At 39.8% G+C, this 11,439-nt stretch overlaps 1 pseudogene; it reads right to left on the reverse strand.

Annotated features, from left to right (window-relative positions):
• Window positions 1–3,807: 3,807 nt before the first annotated feature.
• LOC147417280 (uncharacterized) lies at window positions 3,808–4,362 on the reverse strand (annotated as a pseudogene).
• Window positions 4,363–11,439: the final 7,077 nt, after the last annotated feature.

The raw sequence follows: 11,439 nt of genomic DNA on the forward strand, positions 1-11,439 counted from the left end.
TGCTTTCTTGAATGGTGTCATATTTGAGGAAGTTTATGTAACGTAGCCTCGCGCTTTTAGCAAGAAGGGACAAGAGGATGAAGTGTGCAGATGTAACAAAGGGTTCTATGAGTTGAAGAAATCTTCTCGTTCTTGGTATGAGAAGGCTGACACTCATTTGGTCAAAGAAGGATTTCCTAACAGTCCAACCGAAAGCTCATTGTATGTAAATCGTGAGGGTAGTGTCCTTCTCATTGTGGTTCATTATGTGGATGATTTTCTAATCACTCAACCAAATGAGAGACATATTGCTGAATTTAAGGCTAATTTGAATGCTACTTTTGAGATGAAATATTTGGGGCTATTGCATCATTACTTGAGTATAGAGTTTAAGCAGGGTGATGATGGTATTGCCTTGTGTGAAAAAAGTTACATAGATACATTGCCACTCCCATGGAAACAGGTTTGAAATTGAGTCTTCATGATGCTGATGATCCTGGAGATGTCACTCTTTACCAAACTACTGTTGGATGCCTCATTTATGTATGCAAAACGAGGCTGGATATTCAATTTTCAATTCCACAGGTTAGCAAATTTATGCATAGCCTAGGGTCTAAGCATTGGTAGTCTCTCAAGAGGATTTTTTATCCCAAGGGGGGATCATTGCCGCTAGACTTACATGCTTATTTGGACTCAGATTCGGTTGGTTGTTTTGACACATGAGTGTCAACAAGTGGTTTTTGTTTCATGCTTAGCAGATCATGCATATCGTGGTTGAGCAAGAAGCAACCTACTATGGCCATTCTAGTTGTGAGGCTGAGTGCGCAGTGTTCATAGGTACAATTGAGTGTGTATGGCTCAGATGCCTTATAGATGATTTGCGTGTTGGATAGGACACTACCAACACTATCTACACTAACACTCAGAGCACATTAGCTGAACTTATTTTTTCATGCTCGCACAAAGCACATTGAGGTGCATTACCACCATGCCAAGGAGAGGCTCTCAGCACGCGAGATCAGCTTGGTTTATGTGCCAACACAGGACAACCTTGCACATCTTTTCACAAATGCATTGTCTCATGAGAAGTTTGAAGCTTTCCACAAAGCTTTGGGATTACTCCCCTTTGTGGACTGATCATGTCCTCATGGCATGGCACTTCCCTTTAGTCTATGTGCCAACTCTCGTTCACCGCATCACTCAAGGGGAGATTTGCTACAATATACATGTGGTATTGATATGTGTGAAGACACTTAGGACTGCCGCTGTATTTTTTCCCTAATTGCATTGTATATATGCCAATCTCTCTAGGCCTATCTATCTTTCCATTGCACACCAAGTACTATACTCTCTAATGTGTGCCTTGAGCTTCCTTCATCTTCTCCAAGCTATGTGTGTTTTCTTGCAAGCCTAATTCCAACATGTTTGTACTTTGTTCTAGCATAGTTCCCTACCAAAACATTTTCCTAAATCTTCGTTGATTTCTTTATTTCCCATGACAATCTTCAAATTTGTTTTCACCTCCCCACTGAGAGGTATTGTCTCCGTGAGATTCTTCACGCGAACCCATGTGTGCTATAGAAGGAATCGGATCCTTTGTAGAAGAAGAATATTGTTGAGATTTGATACCACTTTTATACGCTTGGAAACTCCAAGAAAAAAATCAATAGCAACACATGAACAACAACTACAAAATCATTTAAGTTTATGAGAGAGAGAGAGAGAGAGAGAGAGAGAGTCAACACGGCACGACAGAGTTCAATGCCCAAATGCACTGGCCTTGGTGCCCCTTGGTTTGAAAAGACTACTAAGAAATGTATATCTTCTTCACTTAGCAAAGCCTATCTGCTTCACTTATTCTAAGTTATGTGTTGGAAATTGACAAAGGAAAATGGGCTAAGATAACTGTATAAAATTGGTGAAGACTATTGTAGTGCAGACTTTTGGATATGGGTAAAATTAATTTGAAGTGTCTATGTTGATGGATAAAGTATGGATTTGGGTAAGCTTGTCTTCTTCATGCATACTTGCATACATGGCTAGGGCTACCCATTTTGTAAGAACACATGCTAATATATAGATGGTCTATGTGTGTATGTGTGTGTGTGTGTGTGTCAATCACCTACTTGGCATTAAGAATTTCACTTTGAAAATATTAGGGCACAGGGGTGCACATGATGCAAGTGTTTTCTATTGTAGGGCCTCTAACAGATGTGAGTGCAAAAGCATGGAGATCAAGGAGATACTGTTGACAAATATTATTCCGCTATAGCCAAACAAGGTTCATGACTCCGCGAAAGATGGAGACTCCTTCTTCACATATAATGGTTGTACTCCATTTGCTTGTGGGTTGCATCCATCATAGTTAGAGGTTCATCCCCCTCATCCCTTGTTAATAACTAAATGTAGCTTTGATTTCGTACCTCTTGCTCTATGTTCTTTTGCAATTTAGCATTATGGAGTCTTTTCTACCTACCTTTGCTTACAAGAGTTGTTGTCTTCTAGTCTTATGATAGTGATGAAGGATGCTAAGGGGTCCACTATGATAGAATTTCACGTTCATGTCCTTTGCATATCTCACTCTCTCACACACACACAGATGTATAGAGAGAGAGATGCAGATCCTACAGATATGAGTTATGTACATTGTCTTTTGGTAGCAACGCACTACTATACATAAGTTATCGATGAGAGTGCAAAATTGGAATAAGGAGATATTTACTTGTATTTTCATTATGTTTAATGACCCAATGTTTAGAGGTAGAGAACAGAGATTGTGAACAATGAGATTTTGAATTTACAATATCTTCCGGTAGTTTGATCATAAAAGTTAGTAGAAAACCAATAGTAGTAACACAATGGTGAAATGAAACTATCATTTCTCCGTCATAAGTTGACGAGCTACTTTGGATGACGTCATACACCAACATTTAAAAAGCCTAGATTACTAGAATCATGCCTTCAATAAGTTTTATTTGTGAAGGTTGGCATTAATAAAAAGAGACAAGGATATACGAGTATTTGATATGGATAGTACTACTTCAAATTGATTACAATCACATGATTGATTGTATTTCATAAGATCGAACAAAATGTCTTTCCTATATTCGAGTATGTGTGAGAAGCTATCAAGATATGCTTATGATTTCTATAAAAAAAACAAGATGTTAGTCCAAGCTCTAAATCCATTCCTTTTTGTATTTTCAACACATGTTCCGGATCAATGTTTAGAGACATACGAGACTCTAAAAACCAAAGAAATATTAGTCCGAAAGAAACTAACGAACGTATTCGAATTAGATGAAGAAGATAATATATTGCATGGAGTCTTCAATGTGACAAAATTAGTTGATGATGTCACAAGGGTAAGGGTGACCCGACAGTAGCTAGCTCAACCGTGGGTGGAGTTTTTGCACAAGTGTTGGTGTGCTTCTTCAGTGGTGCCGGAATAGATTAGGCAGAGACCCTCACCTGCATCAAGCATTTTTTTATCAGGACTAACTTCAATAGTGGACTTGAAAACACAAAGAGCTGGAAACTTGTATCTAAATAGGAGCCCACACAAAATCCAAGGTTCGAACGTGTTTTTTGCATGAGAGGAGGGACGAGAGAGAGAGAGAGAGAGAGATTACTTGGATCACCGGGAATGAGGTGGGTGCGAACTCCCCCGGTCTCACCACAGCTAATGCCCTACGATCGCAAACATGTCTGCCAATAGATGTTTGTGGCATATGCACTGGCGTGGTAAAGACTAAGCGGAAAGCCGCATGAGCCCCACCCATGGATGGCGGCACAAAGGGGAGCGGTAATGGGTTGCATGTACGGGATCTACAAACGGCCGACTTTGGCGGGCGCAGGCGCTGAACTGGAATCGGGGGCCCGGTGGGGATGGGAGTGGTGGTCGTGGTGTTGGTGGTGGTGGTGGTTGTCGACGGAGGAGGCTGTGGGGACGAGGGCAGTAAGTGGACGCAGGTTTCCGACTAGCAGGTCACCATCCAGATTAGGTGAGCACACGAAGAACTTCCAGCACTGCAGCTGCACCCGTGGTGTATCGGGGAGAGGCAGGCACCAGGCCGTGGTGGTGGGATCAGGTGGAAGGCCGTCATCCAAATCGGCCTGCCTGCAACAACCGAGAAGAATAAAGCGCAGTTTACCGACGCAGGCCAGGCGCGGCTCTACACTCACAAATTCCATGCAATTAGATATAGTACGTAGCGCTATAAAATAATTATTGCAACAGCGTTAATAGTCTGGCAGCCATAAATTTAAAAGAATAAAATGCACCCCACAGCGGCATCGGCTGCGTCTGGGCCGCGTGTGCTGCGCACACATGAAGCGAAGCGCTAGTGCCACCATCATCATCACCATAACCTTCTTATTCATGCCAAGACTTGTCCTCTAGTGATCCATATTGACTAGACCTTTTTTTCTCCGCTACTGATCGAATGAATGAATAAAATGCCATAAAGTGACCTTTATATACATAATTTCGTACGCCACCCTACTCGCACCTTTCAATTCATATTGGCTCGAATCGAGACTTCTTTGCAGGCAACATTTGAGGCTCCATGCACGCGACTACAAAATCTTGTTTTCGTATGTGCAAATCCAGCCCACAACCTCACCTAGAATAACAAAATCTCACTGCTAACCACTCAACCATGCACAGATGGTTGCCTCCAGTGCGATTCTCTCTCTATATATAAACAATGTTTTGCTTCTTCCCTACCCTACTGCTCACCATTTTTCCCCTTCCTCGCCTGGCATCCGTTGCCTCCCCTCACTTCCCCTCCAACATTCGTTGATTTGCCACTTGCCTCACTACCCTCAACCGGATGGCCTGAGTATTGTCAATTCTCACAACCGTGTCCACGTTCATCGTCATCTTCCAAGATTCCTTTCACTTTTGGAGTTTTCCCTATCCTGTACCCCCTACTACTTGCTCATTTCTTGTTCTTAACCTACTTGCGTACCAAAAATACATCCAGAAAATATTTTTTCCCAAAAGCTTTGCAAACCTACATATGAGAAATTCTAGAGCTAAAGTGACTAAATTCGAAGATTTTTACACAACTTCTCTAGAATATTTTGTAGGGTTTTTCCACCTCCAAACTTAGAATCACAAACAAGGTCGAATTAGCTTTGGTATATCGTGGTTGATTGTGAGCACTACTAACTAACACTAACAATGATGGCATATGCTTGGCCCTTTGTTATGTCTTTATTTACCTACAGATACTGCATGTCTCTATGTCCGTATATTCTGGAAAAGTTTCCCACCAACTCTATGTCGGCTTGTTCTTGACGTTCCTCATTGCGTGAATGGGGTTGCACTATATGATCATGGTAACGCTATGAGCCAGAAGCTTCTAGCCTAGTGTAAGCGGTACAAGTTGCAATTACATCCGTGGCACAAAAAACTCTCATCTGTTCTCACCTTGAAAAACTAATTTCACGATGCATGGAAAATGAGATTATACAAGGAAAGTGAACAGTAACGTTTACAAGCTCATGGAAAATAAAGAGGCCCTCCTACACCCCATCCTCTTCCCAATGTCGAGCACTAGAGAGAGAATCATCTCAAAGTCTCTCCTCTCGTCTATGAGTAAATTTGTAAGGCTCGTCTGAATAGCTTGATGCGCACATTCTTAGGCTCTAATCTTCTAATGTTTGGCAAAGAAGATTCAAAGTGTCGGCTTCTTAATGATTTGAATATTCTTGACCTTGAAACAATGACGTGGGATGATGTCGAAGCAGTAGGAACACTGCTTTCTCCTCATTCTCATCATACAACTATAGTTCAAGCATGCCATTATGTACTTGTAATTGGTGGTAGTTCTCATTCAACCTGCTTCAATGACCTTCAAGTTTTTGACCTAGAGATTATGGCATGGTCTCCTTCTCAGCCACAAGGAGTGACATGCAGGCGTCAAAGTTGAAAATAGTTGGTACATTATCGATGGTGAATACAATAAAAGAGGACATGAATTATGTACTTGTAATTGGTGGTAGTTCTCATTCAACCTGCTTCAATGACCTTCATGTTCTTGACCTAGAGAGTATGGCATGGTCTCATTCTCAGACACAAATAGTGACATGCAGGCGTCAAAGTTGAAAATAGTTGGTACATTATCGATGGTGAATACAATAAAAGAGGACATGAATTATGTACTTGTAATTGGTGGTAGTTCTCATTCAACCTGCTTCAATGACCTTCATGTTCTTGACCTAGAGAGTATGGCATGGTCTCATTCTCAGACACAAATAGTGACATGCAGGCGTCAAAGTTGAAAATAGTTGGTACATTATCGATGGTGAATACAATAAAAGAGGACATCAATTAGCTATAGCTAAGAAAATTCAATGATGAATTGGCAGGGTAACTGAACCCTTAACCCTAAACCATCCTTTTTCCTCCTTGGTCAAGCCAAGGATGATAACATTATTGCTCTGCCTTTGGAGGAAGTCATTGAGAAGACATATGCTGTGTTTATCACCATTTTTACCGTGAAATGACAAGGTTCACCAAGATCTACAGGGACAGGTTGATCTCCATGGTGACATGGGTGAAGTTACATGATGCATCTTCATCCATGGTTCAAGGCGATAGCAAATGTTGTGTCTTTATTTTCTCCATCCATGTCTTTATTTCTTGATACATGCTATTGATCGCGTCACGATTTGTCATAAAATACTTCACATGATTTTATGATCATTTTATGATGGTATACTAACGTGTGTGATGGTCTTCATGTGAATCATCGATGTATAGATGATAAGATTTACCAAGCCATTATCTTCTGACTAGTCATTGTCTTTTAGCTTTTGTAGATTTTGAATTTCCTCACAAAAATAGCATCTTTGATGCCATGGTATGTAAAGCAATGATGATAGTTACTATTTTACAGTTTTAACTATTTTGAAGAAAGTATCTCTGATGCCATCGCACATAGAGCCATGATGATTGCTATTTCAAAATTCTTATAAGCATCTCTAATGCCATGGTGTATAGTGTGATACCATGGTACATAAAGCCATGATGATGACAAGATGCACCACAAAACTTTGTTTGTCAGACTGACGTGATATTCAGCTACATGATAGTAATCTTGAAGGCCCCATACCTTTCTAGTTATATCTTACCTCTCGGATGATGGCACTCCGACTGCTTTCGTAACATGGTTCAATCTCGACTCTGGATGCAAGTCCCCTCACGAGAGCTACGACCACCCCCAACAATCGGCCACACGTTCACAAATAAGATCTATTATTACTTTTGTCTTTTTTCCTTGAGAATGCTAGTTAAATTATTGTAATGTTTGATGGCGGGCTATAAATAAAGCGTGTTTCTATGTTATAAGTAGCGTTCACTTATTAGTGGCTAATGGTGCAAGATGATGATGCTTCCACATAGTGATGGTAAGGGTTATGACTCAAATTGACTTCTTATGTGCATTTTACGTAAGGGAATGGTCATGCATGTCCACAGGGTTTGGGTTTAGCGCATGGTAATCATAGTGGATGGTTTAATGCATAATAATCACCGCACATGGTTCCATATCTTGTTACTTGTATTGCTTATGTTGGCTCTATTTGCTTCAATCAGACGCAAGTTTGCATATACTCTTGGTGTATGAAAAAGTCTCAACAAGTTACATTATTTGGAAAAATATTACTCGTCGCTCTTGTCATGAAAATTTCATTTGATGTCCATCATTACTTACATAATTTGTGCAGTTTGACATTTTATGCTTTGTACATAATGACTTTACTAATTCTTTTCTTCGTGATGTGATAATTCACCTTTTATTAATTAAAGATGTGACAAAGTTTATGAGTATTTGGGAGCCTGGTTTCTTGTTTTATGGCAAAAACCTTGATTTTTGTGAAATCGATATTTAATGGCACTATGGTTGATATCATTCTATTGCACCCTTGTAATAGGTATTTCATGGTGCTATCGTTGTTCTTATCTTATTGCACCCTCGTCGTCATTGGTGCTATGGGAGTTATTGTCTTATTGCAATATTGTGCACATCCATAGCTCATCTGTAGCTTGGTGCATAATTGATGTAGCATGTGTTGTCTCCACTCTGCTCGTACTCTGTCTTCTTGGGCATGGTCCTTTCTTGTTCCCACTGTTTTTTTTCCTCGCGAGGACAAAATTGTGTTTTAATTCTTTGATATTCCACATGGAAAATCATGGAGGTTCCATTTAGGCTAGAGGTATGCCTAAATGGCTGCTCCATACTTTGCGTGAAAGTAAATTGGATGCACCTTTGTCTAGTCAAACTTGTTCAGCTTCTTGCCATCCGTCTTATACATCAAATTGTTATGCTTTGCTTATGTCAAGCTCACATGATGTTGAGGAACCTCAATCGTTTTATGAAGCACATAATTTAGAAAATTGTATGGCTGGTACGCAATAACAATATGATGCACTTATAAAAAATGACACATGGAATTTATGTAATTTGCCTCATGGCAAAAATGCCATTGGTACAAAGTGGGTCTACAAGTTGAAATGCGAGCCGGATGGTGAGATTGATCATCATAAGGCTCGACTTGTTGTAAAAGGTTATGCACAACAAAAAGGAAATAGGTTAGGAAGAGACTTTTCCACTTGTTTTTTGTATGACTACTGTGCATTTTCTATGTGCATTGGCATCTTATTTTCGTTGCAATGTACATCAATCTGACATTGTTAATGGGTTCTTGAATGGTGTCATATTTGAAAAAGTTTATGTAACGTAGCCTCACGCTTTTAGCAAGAAGGGACAAGAGGATGAAGTGTGCAGATGTAACAAAGTGTTCTATGAGTTGAAGCAATCTTCTTGTTCTTGGTATGAGAAGGCTGACACTCATTTGGTCAAACAAGGATTCGTAAGAGTTCAACTGAAAGCATATTATATGTAAAGCGTGAGGGTAATGTCCTTCTCATTGTGGTTCTTTATATGGATGATTTGCTAATCACTCGACCAAATGAGAGACATATTGTTTAATTTAAGGATAATTTGAATGCTACTTTTAAGATGAAATATTTGGGGCTATTGCTTTATTACTTGGGTAAAGAGTTTAAGCAGTGCAATGGTGGTATTGCCTTGTGTCAGAAAAGTAACATAGAGACATTGCCACTCCCATGGAAACATGTTTGAAATTGAGTCTTCATGATGATGATGATGCTGCAAATGTAACTCTTTACCAGACTGCTATTGGATGACTCATTTATGTATTCAACAGGAGGCTAGATATTCAATTTTCAATCTCATAGGCTAGCAAATTTATGCATAGCCTAGGTTCTAAGCATTGGCAAGTTGTCAAGAGGATTTTCCTCTTCTTGAGTGGTACTTTACATCTTGGCTTGTTTCATCCCAAGGGGGATCATTGCCGCCAGACTTACATGCTTTTTTGGACTCAGATTAGGCTGGTTGTTTTGACACACGAGTTTCCACAAGTGGTTTTTTTTACATGCTTGGCAACTCATGCATATCATGGTTGAGCAAGAAGCAACCTACTATGGCGACTTCCAATTGTGAGGCTGAGTACAAGGCAGTCTTCATAGCTATAGTTGAGTCTGTATGGCTCAGACGCCTTACAGATGATTTGGGTGTTGGATAGGACACTGCCAACACTATCTACACTGACACTCAGAGTGCATTGGCAGTTCTGAGGAACCCCTTCTTTCATGCTCCCATAAATCACATTGAGGTGCATTACCACTATGTCAAGGAGAGGCTCTCAGAATGAGAGATCATCTTGGCTTACGTGCCAACACACGACAACCTTGCAGATCTTTCCACAAAGGCATTATCTCGTGATAAGCTTGAAGCTTTCCGCAAAGCTTTAGTCTTACTCCCCTTTGTGCACTGATCATGTCCTCAAGACATGGCACTTCCCTTTACTCTATGTGCCAGCTCTCATTCACCGCACCACTCTAGGGGAGATGTGCTACCATAAACATTGTGTGCCTTGAGCTTCCTTCGTCTTCTTGAAGCTATGTTGTTTTCTTGCAACCCTAATTCCAACATGTTTGTACTTTGTTCTAGCATAGTTCCCTACCAAAAAATTTGCCCAAATCTTCATTGATTTCTTCAGTTCCCATGACAATTTTCAAAATTTTTCACCTTCCCCACTGAGAGACATTGTCTCTGTGAGATTCTTCACGTGAACCTATGTGTGCTATAGAAGCTATCAGATCATTTGTAGAAGAAGAATAATTTTTATCTTTGATACCACTTTTATATGCTTGGAAACTCCAAGCAATAAATCAATAGCAACACATGACCAACAACTACAAAATCATTTAACTTTATGAGAGAGAGAGAGAGAGTCAACATGGCAAAGCAAAGTTCCATGCCTTGATGCATTGGCCTTGGTGTCCCTTTCGGTATTTCTTTATTATTATGCCACAAGGTTCCTTTGCTCTCAAACTTTGTGTCTAGATCATTTGATAATTGAGGTCCCACGGGATCTTATAAATAGTGCAAGTGTTGCCCAAAGGTAGAGCCCCAAAGGAACTTCTCTCGAAAGCACTCCAAAGCTAGCACCAAACACTCCGAAATCTACTAGTGCAATGCTTGGTGTCTCAAAGCTCATTATTGGGTTATCAATTTATTGGTGCCTTTGTAATGAATTTTTGATAGTTTGAAAAGACTACTAAGAAATGTATATCTGCTTCACTTAGCAAAGCCTATCTGCTTCACTTATCTATGTTATGTGTTCGGAAATTGACAAAGGAAAACGGGCTAAGATAACTGTATAAGATTGGTGAAGACTATTGCAGTGCAGACTTTTGGATATGGGTGAAATTAATTTGAAGTGTCTATGTTGATGGATAAAGTATGGATTTGGGTCAGCTTGTCTTCTTCATGCATACTTGCATACATTGCTAGGGATACCCATTTTGTAAGAGCACATGCTAATATATAGATGGTCTCTATGTGTGTGTGTGTTTGTGTGTGTGTGTGTGTGTGTGTGTGTGTGTGTGTGTATCAATCACCTACTTGGCGTTAAGAATTTCATTTTGAAAATATTAGGGCAAGGGGGTGCACATGATGCAAGTGTTGGCCATTGTAGGCCTCTAGCAGATATTAGTGCAAAAGCAAGAAGCGTGAAAATTTGGAATAAGGAGATATTTACTTGTATTTTCATTATTTTTAATGACCCAATGTTTAGAGGTAGAGAACAGATATTCTGAACAATGAGATATTGCATTTACAATATCTTTCGGTAGTTTGATCATATAAGCTGGTAGAAAACCAATAGTAGTAACACAATAGTGAAATGAAACTATCATTTCTCCATCATAAGTTGACGAGCTACTTAGGATGACGTCAAAACACCATCAATTAAAAAGTCTATATTACTAGAAACATGCCTTGAATAAGTTTTTTTTGTGAAGACTGGCATTAATAAAAAGAGGCAAGGATATAGGAGTATTTGATATGCATAGTACTAGTT

Source organism: Adiantum capillus-veneris, unplaced genomic scaffold, assembly GCF_014529385.1.
Source record: "Adiantum capillus-veneris isolate H3 unplaced genomic scaffold, ASM1452938v2 Hic_scaffold_291, whole genome shotgun sequence".
NCBI classification, from domain to species: domain Eukaryota; kingdom Viridiplantae; phylum Streptophyta; class Polypodiopsida; order Polypodiales; family Pteridaceae; genus Adiantum; species Adiantum capillus-veneris.